Genomic DNA, 11,008 nt, shown 5'->3' with positions numbered 1-11,008 from the left:
GTTATTTGGTCTTAGTTTGGAATCGAATAACTGTGTGTGAGTTGTCCAGCAATAATTTATTTAATTGGACAAATTACACACGGCCATCTGATTTCAAACTAAGCAGAGCTTTTACTATGATAACCAGACAACGGTTATACACATTTAAGTAGGTACTCGTGGTCAATGTGCCATGGTGGGAATTGAACCTACGAATCGCGGCGTAATAATAGTGGCAAGACTGGCAAGGAAGGCACAATAATCGCTACGCCAAACAGACGCGCAATCAAATGAAAAATCTTATAATTTTTTATCCAACTTATAAATACTTCGTAGTGATGAATTTATACCTACCTATTTAAGTACATTTTTATAAGAATTAAGTAAGACAAATTAAAAACGAAGAAAATAATAATTACAATTATTATGTTTTCTGACACATGTCAAAAGTGTTTCACTATTTTTTGCGGAATATTTCGGGTCTTTGCAATGGCCCTAAAAACGAGGTAATAACTTAAAATAATAAACGCTTTATATTGACTTATAATGCTCTTTGAGTAACTAATAGTTAGATAAGTATATTTGTATAGGATAGTTGTGAGACCTAGACCAAATAACAAAAGTTTTTTATTTTATTTTAGTTACTGTTGCAGTAAATGTGGACCTTGCTCAGAATATTTGAAAAGAGTGTCCAGTGAGACTTCTAATTTCAGTGACTTTGATTACATGAAAAACTTTGAACAAGTAAGTTTTTGTTAATATCTTTAGAAGATATTTATATATTGTGTTCTTACATCGCCTATCAGTCTTATGGTCACACGTTTGATTTGATAAATTATAAACCCACTTTCGCTATTGTAAAAATATATAATACACGTTTAATGTACTAACCATATTACTATAAAATGCCTACCTATATAATATTCTTAAAACGCTCTTTGATTTTTGTCAGAGTACCTACGTTACTAATTTGTTTATAATGTATAATAATCTTCATAAGCTTTTATTATTTAAATGGTTAACTATGGGAAGGGATGCCTCTTGACCAATGAAATATATGCAACGACTACCCACGACGCAAGATTTAATCCGAACTGACCAAACATGGTAACGCCCTTTTCATCCCCCAACAGATAGCATAATGTTTTCTCTCTTTGTGATACGGTTTTTAACTCGCCGGGACATAAACAGATTGCACAGGCTTGCAGTCCAGTTCACTGAGGACCACCCCGCCGGCCGGTCGCGATCATTATTACATCACTCACTATCAAAGCACGTGTCCGACTGTTGCGTGAACTTCCGCGATACCGGAATATTGGAATGGCTTGTGAACACTGCGTCATCGTGAGTCACGACGTTCTGATGTTTATCCGGGAAAACATTGACATGTATCCTAATTTATGGAGGTATTTGGAAGAACTTGACTGTACAGACGATGTGATTAACTTAGCTCTCGAAATATTAAGGGGCATAGTTGATCCTCAGACATTCGAAGAATACTTTAATGGAGATTATGCGTCACGTACAGAAATTTTAGATCGCATTTCCCAGCTTTTTTATGAGCACCCAAATATAATGTCGGAGGACGAACCAATTCCGATACCAGTCATAGCGTGTCTTAACAATGATGACGCTCACAACAGAATGAATCATATAGTTCGTGAGATCGATGAGCTTAAGGTAGAGATGGCAGAGCTGAGGGAAGAAGTCAGCAGATTGGTTCCCCACGAAAATCGCCGACGTCACCGTCGAGCGACTCGCGCTCAAACTGAAACCACTAATCAGCCGCTGCAGGAAAACTGGCGCGCACGGGACAACACTAATGTGACGTCACGAGGAAGACGGACCAGGAATTCGTGGAATTTACCGAGGAGGTTTCCTGTCGCTTCCACTTCAACAGCGGAACCCAGTGCACCACTCTCTTGGCGCAACGAAGCTCGGGGCGGCGGGAGCAGCAGCGACTCCAACGAGGAACCTGATTTTTCTTCCTTCAAGTAAGAAGAATATAATCCAAAAAATTCAGTGTTTTAAATTATACATAAACCATTTTCTTGCAGTTGAAAATATTTATTATTATTAATTGTATGTGCATATAAAAATGTGTTTTGGATAAAAGTGTAACAGGTAGTTTGAACTTTGTTAATGGCTCAGTTTGAACATGTAAACAAAATACTTTCGTAATATTTTTTTTACCAATTGTTCATTCATAATCTTTGTATACATTGGCGAAATTTGACTTTTTCGATAGATCTTGTGTGTTTTATTCATAAGTGTGTGTAATAAGTGTAACTTATGTAATAGTTGTAAAGACTTATTTCGGATGGTTAGGAACTTTCTATTAAATATTTAGTTTGTTTTCAATCAGATTGTGAATGTATTTTTTTTATCGTGTTTAAATTTAATGATAAAAAAATTATTCTGTCCAAATAAACGAATTTGCATTTTGAAATTAATTTAAGATAAAAAGCTGCATAGCTGTGATAATTAATTTAGGGGCCGTTATTTTTACCTATGTTTTTAAATTCACGTGGCATTGTTTCGAAATTTAGGTCTATATTATTTATAGTAGCTGTGCGCTGGGAGTCTGAGTGCTCTACAATTTTAGGATAAAAAACCTATGTGATCTTAGTTTTGGTTTAGTCTTGTTATGTGCGTTCTTTTTTATACAAAAAGTGTAATGATTTTAGAATATATTTGCTTGTGTTATTTGGCGATATGCAAATCAAAATTGTAGTCATATAGTCATATAAGTTTATGTATATTGTACCTTATGAGGTGATTAACTATTCAGTAGCGAATGTAGTATAATAATGATAATACTTGTAACTTGATTTTTATGAGCGTAGTCTTAGAATAATTCATAATAATATAAAATTAACATATGATAATCTGTAATCTGTAATTTCTTACTGTAATCGTCATTTAACTTTTAAATAATCATTAATTAATCTATAATATTAGTTTGTAAGGTATTTTGATCTCAATACATGTATTTAAAAAAAATCGTGTTGTTATTTAATGTCCTTTTTATTTATTTTTTACATATTTTATTTAACCAGCAAACAAACGAGCTTTAAGAACATAGTTAGATATATTTTAGAGATGTTTAAATTGTGGTATTCGTTTCATTCTATAGCCAAGCGAGCATCACACATTTTTTTATTACTCAATTAGTTCTTTCAGTAGATAAGTCGACATAGTTTATATAGTGAACATAGTAATATCGTACTGAAATCGATGATTAATATCTGAAACACAGACGCATATCGTCGTTTAAGTTATATTACCGTTGAAGAAATTTTTTGGCAGTTTTGACATTTTGATAGCATTTGGTAGATAATCGAAAGGCTAAATTGAAATTTGCTTCTCCTGAAAAGTTGTTAAAGATAACTTTCGACTACTACTTCTACTAGACTATTTCTTATGGTGATAGAACTTAAACAACGATAAGTATAAACATACACATAATATCACCCTTTGTCTAGGAGGGTTTGACAGAAAACAATATTAACAAGTACATTTTACGTTGAACTCTTAATATTATATTAATTAACCGAATCAATATATTTTTTTAACTTTAGTAACCAAAATCAGTTAACTCAAAGTTTAATAGTACATGATATATTACATAGGTAAAGTTTTATATTAAATTTATCTAGGTAACAAATGAATATTTGATAAGTTCAGTGACACTAGTTAACTTAACTTTTGTTGTATAAAAGTTTGACCGCCTAAGTAAGCCTAAAGAAATTTTGCACAATAAAATTGAGCTTTACTGTGTATCGAGGTATATAATATAATGCAATTTGCTATCGCACGCGGCTCCGCTCGCCCATAATTTTGCCGTTTTTCCGGTTTAGTTCATGTTCTCGCATCATTATTGGGAAACATACCATCCTTTGTTCTTTCTCGGGACTCAAACTACCTTTGTACAAATTATCATTTTAATCGGTTCAGTTTTTTAGGCTACAAATTGTAAGAGACAAGCAGGTCGTAGTACTTTCGAATTTTTAATATTTGTATGGCTGTTATACGTCTATTGTCGTATATATGTTACTGTAAAAGCCCGAACTGTGGCAAATCCTAAGATTTTCCGGTAAAACCTAAGATTTACCAACTGTCAATGGTAAAAGTCCGAACAAGCCAAAGTTTAAAAACTATGTTTCGAAATATAAAAAAATCCTCCTTCATAACTATGTTTATAACTATTTCACGGTATAATTATATACTGTGACATAGTTATAAAGAAGGAGTTTTGGGCAAAGCGACATGGGTAGGTTAGGTTAGAAGGCTAAAGTGGGAGCGAGCGAAGCGAAGCTCCCACCTTAGCCTTCGTGGTTATTTTTTTTTAACCACCCAAAAGGAGGAGCCCCGCAAAGCGGGGCTCCGGCGACATCTCGACATCATCAAGTGAATATAGGTAAAAGTTCGAAATAAAAGAATTGTTCGGACTTTTACCATTGCGAGTTGGTAAATCTTAGGTTATACCGGAAAATCTTAGGATTTACCACCGCTCGGGCTTTTACAGTAACATATACATCATTTTACACAGAGGTAAAAAGTCCAAAGATTGCCACTTCTTGCTTTGCATCATTAAAATCTATCCATTTTGCCATTAACTCGTATTTTGAGAACTAAGATAATAAATTGTCGAAATGGTTTTATCGGACATTCCGTTCCTATTAACACGGGCTATCACCGAAAAATAAAGGAAATATAATTTTAGCTTAAGACTGAGAAACACTGTATATTTAAGTACTTAACCGCGCTACTTCGCTTGCGTCACATAAGAGAGAATGGGAAAATAATTTTTTCCCATTTTTGTAACATTTTTTACTGATACTCTGTTCATATTGGTCGTAGCGTGATGATATAAAACGTATAGTCTTCCTCGATAAATGGGCTATCTAACACTGAAAGATTTTTCAAATCGGTAGTTCCTGAGATTAGCGCGTTCAAACAAACAAACTCCTCAGCTTTATAATATTAGTATAGATTTTCCGTTCCTATTAACATGGGCTATCACCGAAAAATAATGGAAATATCATTTTAGCCTAAAACTGAGAAACACTGTATATTTAAGTATTTAGTTTTGTCTACTCGAACATTCATCAAAGTATTTCTTTCTAGAATGAAAATGAGTTTACACTCGGTGATAAAATAAAATTCAATAGTTTTCCGAAGATTACGGCTCAAGGGCGTATCTCAGAATTGTGTAAGTATTTCATTAGATTAATTTTAATAGATTTGTTTACTACTGTAGCCAAATGCGGATTTAAAATTAGTTACTATAATTTACGAGTAACATTATTTGGTAAAGGAGACGTACCTATACATGTATATTGTATAACCAAAGTCCATTAAAAAGATATGACTTACTGTTATATATATTTTTGGAGCATGGTTTTACAATAAATACATGTTAGTATATAGTATAGGAAATCTTTTTAGCTCTTGTGAATAGATATTGTTCACAAGAGCTTAAAAGATTTCCTCACTCAACTTTGATAACTGTTAAAAATAATCTCGACAGGTGAATCCGGGAACAAATGTACGAGATGCAAAACAATTATGGGGAAAGCACAAAATTTACTGGAAGAAATAGCTATTATGAAGGATCAAAGAGTGGTTGGCATATGCGATCACTGCAGACGAGCAACGTCAACTCCTCATTGTAGAAAATGCAAATATTTAGTGGTAAAATATCTAGCTGATCATGAAAACAAGAAGAAAGAAAGGCAGGGCTCTTTTAAACAATGGCTCCTCAAAGTTAAAAATTTACTCCAAGCAATTATGAACACACATACGTCATGTCAACAGATTATGTACAAAGATGTCGAATTCGAAAATATTTTAAAACAACTCAAAGCACCATTTTACCCTCGTAGTCCAGAAATTGATGTTTTTCCCGACTTAAGAGAAGATAGAGTAGCTATTCAAAGTATCTCAGAGAGCAAAGAAATGCTTGAAGAACTGTTGAGTAAAGTACAACCAGTAGATTTAGCTGAACGTTTCGCATCAGGTATCATTCCCTCTCGTTCTCCGTCTAACGAAGGAAAGTGCATTTGTAAACTTTTAAGAGAAGGTCAATTTACGATAGAAAAAAAGTCATCTGTTGATATTGATAAAGATTTATTACAAAGACTAATTGATTTAGGAAAAACACTCACTACTGAACAAATTCATAATATAGATAAAAATATGACTGACAAATACCTTAAAGCTTTAAACTTAGCTGAAAATCAGGGGCTGATACAAGAACCAATAAAAAATCTGTTGAAGGAATTGACAGATGTGAAAAACCGACTAGGTGAAAATGAGCGTGTTTTGAAACAACGAGTAACTGATTTAATAGTGGACTTGGAAATGCTTTTAGAAGATCTTATGAAACAGATATTAGGTGTATTAGCAAATGTTTGTCACAGACAATCTACTGAGTTATCGAAAAAATTGGATAAAGAATCGACAAAAGATCGGAAACCATCTAGAGAATTAATGAAAAAGGATATTAAAAAGAAGACTGGCACCGACACTCCACTTTCTAAAGATAAAAGTGAAAAATCCAAGGGTTTGTCTAAGGATGTTTATAAAGAAGCCGCAGAAATACTTTCGAATTTAAACCTAGAGTTAAACCGAGGAGTGTTGGGAACTTTAAATAAAAATTTGGTTGATAAATTGTCGAGAAATTTAAAAGATTTAATGAACAGTGAATCACCTACTGCAACAAAAAAAGTAATCGATAACATCACAGAGCTTTGTCAACTTGTGGGACAAGAAATGCCCAAAAACGTTAACAAAGATCTTATACAGGAATTACTTTTAAAAATAGGTAAGGTTCTTGGGCAAGATATGTCCCTGGAGGCCAATAAACAGGTTCTTTGGTCGCATTTGAATGATTTGATAAATGCGCTCCGTAAAACTGCTGTTCCTTCGCAACATTCAATAAAACCACCTAAAGTAAAGATTCAAGATGAGAACAAAGCTGTGAAGGAACCAAAAGAGCCAAAGGAAAAAAAGAAGAAAGTGGAAATTATAAAAGAGCCAAAGAAAAAAGAAGAAAAGGTAGTAAAGCCAGAAAAGGTGAAGCCCCCGCCCGTCGAAAAAGAAGTAAAACCAAAAGGTAATCAAATGTTAGCGTCGAAAAAGGTAACCAAAAGCAGCACATAGTTATTTAGGTATGAAATTAGAAATTTATTTCTATTCCTTAATGCTGCTCTGTAAAGCTTAATTTAAACCTACGTGCATATTTTATAAAACCTTAGACCGCTATTGAGGATGAGCCTATTGTCGTTTTCACGGGCGCGGTGTGAGCCCTTAATTTGTAAAATTCAAAATCAGCATATCAAAGATTGCGTTCGTGTATTTTAGTCTTTAGTGATTGAGTGAAACTATTCTCACATTTGATTGTTTTTTAGAACCCAAAATGAGAGATTCAGATTTGCTTCTTCAGAAAATGATGAAAGAAAAGCAACCAGACAAAAATAAGGACGACAATAAAAAGCAAGCTGATGCTGAACAGGCAGGACTCAAAGAACGAATGATGAAAACACTTGCTACCTTACAACAGTTACCATCTGTGCCAACTGAGCGGAGGACTTCGTCAGCATCAGTTGCTGATTCGGCGGACATTATAGTCTGTGACGTCCCTGACATGACCCCAAAGTATATAATAATAGGGCAATCCTTAGTACCTGCACGTCACCGTATCAAAGCGGAAAGTGTTTCGTCAGAACTACTCCCGGGAGCTCTCAAGAAAGAAGTGATGCTAGAAGATTTGCCGGAATATATTGAAGAGACCACTACTGTTACTACTTCTGTTAAACAAGCACACAAATCTGTTACTGTGAGTTAACATACCTCTTGTTCCTACGTTAGTAGATAGAATCTAAAGAACGCCACTTGCCCTAATAAAATTTTCGATAATAACGCTAAAGGGTAAAATACTTTTCCTAAGGGTATGTACTCACTTGAAGTTATTAAATAAAAAGAAATTAACACGCTAATTTAAATTGTCAGATTTGGGCTTTTTTGCATTCTTAAGTATGACGTACTGTTTTATTATATCCAATATAATTTTCAGGAAAAAGTTGATGGAATACTCAGGTATAAATTGTCCGACAGAGAATTCATTAACAAAGGATGGACGAAGCTTCCAACGAAAAAAATCATGCGATCGGTAAAACAAAATTAATTTCATATCTTTGACTATTAATAATAAAAGTTTCAATAGTATATACTAATTTTACAGATACAGTATTTATAGGATTAGCAGACATAAAATACTACTATAGCCGAACCTAGCACAAATGCCGCATATGTTTTTGTATAAAAAATATTGTAAAATGGTCATACATTTTTGGCCAGCAGTTTTATTCGTTTGTGAGATTTACTGAATTTATTGTATTCTCAACAAACAAAGAAAGGTATAAACTATTTGACTATAAGCAGTTGTTATTTCATTGTATACGTTTTTCTATTTTTGCCTACAGATGCATATTTATAAAATGGAGCCAGTGAACCCACATTTGGGCTGGTTTGAACGACACCAACATAAAAGGTTTACACACTATGAAACTGGTGAGATTCTAGCTGAGATAAATCCAGAAATAGGGGGTAAATTGTATTACAAAAATGGTTCTATTGCACTGGAGTATTATGTTGCAAAAGGTTGGTACACTTTTTAGTTTTACATTAATAGTACAGTGATTATCGCATACTTACATTACTTGTAACAACAGTTGCCTAGTAACTTAACTCGTATAGTCTAATTCTTACTTACTAATCCCTTTTTGTTTAGCCTGGTTCCGTGTCTCAGTGCTGAGCGAAGGCCTCTCCCTGGAATTCCAGATCCCTCGGTCATTCGATGCTTCTCACCATCTATCCAAGGAAACATTTATATCGTCCCACCGCCTCTGGCTCTACATCTTATGGCACCCATTTTGTGGCAATATGAGCCAATTTTTCCGGGTGCATTCAATGAACATGTCCAGCCCAATCTTACTACAGCCTGGCACTTCTGACTTTCGTCGACACAGTTTTAAACCGGTCTATGTAAAGTAATGGTAGTATAAACAATTCGACTTACGATTTTAATTCTAAATACATGCAAATGCATTTCCCGACAGCGCATTACAGCTTCCCGTTTCACAGTATTACAAAATACCTCGTAGACTAGTTTAAGAAACCGTCTGCTGATGTACTCATTACTACGCTTTACTCCTCTTTAAAAGAAAAGCAGATCGCAAAGAATGTGCTTTGATGTTTGAAATGAAAACTTTAATCTCGGAAATTTTAGATAGGAACCCCCCTTTATTAGTTTAACGGCGTGTTTCTAACGTACCTATTTATGTACGTAAGAACAGCTCTGCAGTCAAGTTGCCTACATCTTTCTATTACATATAAATCTCACCCGTCTAAATTATTAAGTCAAAGTCTTTAGAGCTCAGCTTTGGCAAATGAATTAGGTTAATCACAAAGCCCTAGAATGCGGGCTCGATGTACTATTGCATTTGTTATAAAAAAATGCAATAATCATATTATAATGGTACCATATACCTAATTGGGATCTTAACGCGAGATTGAGTAAGCTCGACTCACCTCAATATAAAGGTTGTTAACAGTCATTCTTTTGCTTCCTAGACTTGCACGTTGGTCAGCGATATATAGTGTACAGTACTGGTGAAGAATTGGTGAATGGCGTACAGAAACCCCTGTCTACTCTTGCGCTGTTCGACTTTCTCGGCAACGGTGTAGTCTACGATCATTGTGGAAATGTCCGGTAATTAAATATAACTTTTATAATGTTTATTGCAAAGAAATCACATTTTTTTAATACGACACGAGACTGCTGTAAACAATGTCTCTACCCTATATTTTTCCTTTATGAAACTAGGTAGTTTGTTTGCTATAAGTAACCGTAAATATATAAAATATAAGACTAATGGAAAACTACTCTTTAATGTGAAAATTATAAATTCCCGTCGCCTCTTGTTCTCCGAAGCTTTTGTAATAAAAACATTTAAACAATTTAATATGAAACGTTTCACTCACCTTATTTTTCGTTCGTTTTATTTAAAAGGAAGTTGTAATACCTAGACAAAGAGCGTCGTCTAGTACATGTTCTGTGAAACTTACAGCAGTGCCTCAAAGCTCTTTGTGATACCTGTTGCCTGAGTCTTTGTTGACATAAATAATTCTCTCAGATCCAATGTACGTGTCCTAAGAAGCATAAAAAGTAGGAATGTTTAATACTTTTCACACTGAACTCAGATCGAGACTATAGAGAGAAAATGTATAGTTATGACTGTATATTATAGAGTGGTAAGGTGTGAGACTCGTTCTTTGCACATAAGTTACAGAACTTTTAAACAGTTTAACAAATTTGGTAAACGACGTATGTAAATTGGTTTGCTATGATTTTTTGAGTATTATGTTCTGAATACGAAGATATGATTTTCATTTGTATTAATACATGGACTAAGATTTATTTTTGTCGCAAACTGAACCTCGAAAGATAGCAAGAACCAAAGTTGTTCGCTTGCAAGCGTCGTTGTGAAACATACTTTAGGTACTTATATGTAAAATTTAATTTCTATAATGGCTTAACGATGAGATTTAGCTGAGTCTGTAAGTCAAAGACTCGGTGCGGATTTCGTCTTGCTTTGTTTCCTAGCAGGATAAATATATTTTAGTAATAGGCATTAAAATTAATGAAATTTATTTTGTCTGTAGATTGAAGTACAACCAATCTGATGGTCTTATAGTAGATTCAAAAATTGGGCCGCCTTGTCGGTGGAAATGGCACAAATTAAACGACCCTCCTGTTCTTAAAGAAGTTTACTTCAATGCACACATGGCCGACCCAATCATCGCAAATATGCAAGTCACAGGACCACCAAAGAAGGCTGAGGAAACACCTAGTATTCTGAAAAGTCAAAATCAATCTGCTATGACTCAGATAGAATTCGATAATTTTGTCAAAGAAAAGATGAAAAAAATGAAGGAAAAGTTTAAGCCTTTCCAAATAAGA

The sequence above is a fragment of the Anticarsia gemmatalis genome, chromosome Z (genome assembly GCF_050436995.1).
Source record: "Anticarsia gemmatalis isolate Benzon Research Colony breed Stoneville strain chromosome Z, ilAntGemm2 primary, whole genome shotgun sequence".
Taxonomy (NCBI): domain Eukaryota; kingdom Metazoa; phylum Arthropoda; class Insecta; order Lepidoptera; family Erebidae; genus Anticarsia; species Anticarsia gemmatalis.
Note: the sequence above shows the minus strand (reverse complement) of the source record.